Raw genomic sequence first — 2186 nt, 5'->3', positions numbered from 1 at the left:
TAGTTTGAGAAGGATAGGTATTAAATCTTCTTTGAATGTTTGGTAGAATTCTCCAGGGAAGCCGTCTGGTCCTGGACTTTTATTTTTGGGGAGGTTTTTGATTACTGTTTCAATTTCTTTACTTGTGATTGGTCTATTCAGATTCTCTATTTCTTCTGTCTTCACTTTTGGGAGGTTGTTAGAGTCTAAGAATTTATCCATTTCTTCCAGGTTGTCCAATTTGTTGGCATATAGTTTTTCATAGTGTTCTCTTATGATCCTTTGTATTTCTTCGGTATCTGTTGTGATTTCTCCTCTCTCATTTCTAATTTTATTTATTTGAGACTTCTCTCTTTTTTTCTTAGTAAGTCTGGCTAGGGGTTTGTAAGTTTTGTTTATTTTTTCAAAGAACCAACTCTGTGTTTCATTGATCCTTTCTACTGTCTTTTTTGTTTCAATATTGTTTATTTCTGCTCTAATTTTTGTTATTTCCCTCCTTCTACTGTCTTTGGGCTTTGTTTGTTCTTATTTTTCTAATTCTATTAGGCATCGTTTGAGATTGCTTATCTGAGATTTTTCTTGTTTATTGAGGTGAGCCTGTATTGCAATGAATTTCCCTCTTAGGACTGCTTTTGCTGCATCCCAAATGAGTTGGTATGGCATGTTTTCATTTTCATTTGTCTCCAGATAATATTTTATTTCTTCTTTAATTTCTTCAATAATCCATTGTTTGTTCAGTAGCATGTTGTTTAGTATCCACATTTTTGCCCCTTTCCCAGGTTTGCTTTTGTAGTTGATTTCTAGTTTCATAGCATTATGATCAGAAAAGATGCTTGATATTATTTCAACCCCCTTGAATTTGTTGTGGCTTGCTTTGTTTCCCAAGATATGGTCTATCCTTGAGAATGCTCCATGCACACTCGAGAAGAATGTGTAACCTGTTGATTTTGGATGGAGTGTTCTATATATATCTATTAAGTCCATGTGGTCTAATTTTTCATTTATTTCTATAATTTCCTTGTTGACTTTCTGTCTGGATGATCTATCCATTGGTGTTAATGGGGTGTTGAGGTCCCCTACTATTATTGTATTGTTGTTGATCTCTCCTTTTAGTTTGGTTAATAGTTGCTTTAGAAATTTTGGTGCTCCTGTTTTGGGTGTGTATATATTTATAAGTGTTATGTCGTCTTGGTGGAGTGTCTCTTTTTTCTCACTATAAACTGCCCCTCTTTGTCTTTCTTTATGTGTTTTGCTTGACGTCTACTTTGTCTGATATAAGTATGGTGACATCTGCTTTCTTATGTTCATTATTAGCTTGGAGTCTCGTCTTCCATCCCTTCACTCTGAGTCTGTGTTTGTCTTTGGGGCTGAGGTGTGTTTCCCGGAGGCAGCATGTTGTTGGGTCTTGTTCTTTGATCCATCCTGCCACTCTGTGTCTTTTGATTGGAGAGTTCAATCCATTTACATTTAGAGTGATTATTGAAATGTGGGGGCCTAACGCTGCCATTTTATCACTTGTTTTCTGGTTCTCTGGCATTTCCTTTGTGTCTTGTCCCATGGTCTTTGGACTACTAATTCAGGTAGGTAGATTTCTATATTGGCTTTCTTCTTATTTGTAATTTGTGTCTTTGTTCTTGTTATTTGTTTAGTGGTTACCAAGTGGTTTGTATAAAACACCTCATAGATGAGATAGTCCATGTTCTGATAGCCTCTTAAAAAATACAGAATTCTTCATGAATTTGTGTGTCATCCTTGCGCAGGGGCCATGCTAATCTTCTCTGTATCATTCCAATTTTAGTATATGTGCCGCCGAAGCGAGCACTGTAATCTCTTTCTTGATGACAGACCAGAAGAGAAACTGTGCAAATCTGGTTAAGAATGGCATCTCCATGGATGACAGGGTTAATTTTCAAGAATAAAACAGTATTAGGTGAGTCTCTCATTTGAAATGGTTTCCCTCAAATAATTGGGACTACTTTGGAGTTGAAAGTATTGGTAAAATTGTTCTTTTTCCTTTTATGTATGTTTCAAACTCTCATGCAGCTTCTTTCTCGTGAACTTTTTGTTGTGGCCGTATGCAGGTGGCCTACGTGTAGATGTCAGGAAATCATTAAATAGACACATCTTCAAACACACTCTTGTTAAGCTCCAGCCAGGGGTATTTTGTCCTTTGTATTTGATATCTACAATGGTAGTATTTGATAGTG

General features: G+C 36.2%; 1 non-coding gene across 1 annotated transcript; it reads right to left on the bottom strand.

The window, feature by feature from the left end:
- Positions 1 to 1694: 1694 nt before the first annotated feature.
- LOC139079532 (U6 spliceosomal RNA) lies at positions 1695 to 1801 on the bottom strand. The gene has a single exon (XR_011533224.1). It is a non-coding gene; the product is annotated as a U6 spliceosomal RNA (small nuclear RNA).
- Between the last annotated feature and the right edge of the window lie 385 nt (positions 1802 to 2186).

This window comes from Equus przewalskii, chromosome 25, assembly GCF_037783145.1.
Source record: "Equus przewalskii isolate Varuska chromosome 25, EquPr2, whole genome shotgun sequence".
Classification (NCBI taxonomy): Eukaryota; Metazoa; Chordata; class Mammalia; order Perissodactyla; family Equidae; genus Equus; species Equus przewalskii.
This window is presented reverse-complemented; position numbering and strand designations above follow the sequence as displayed.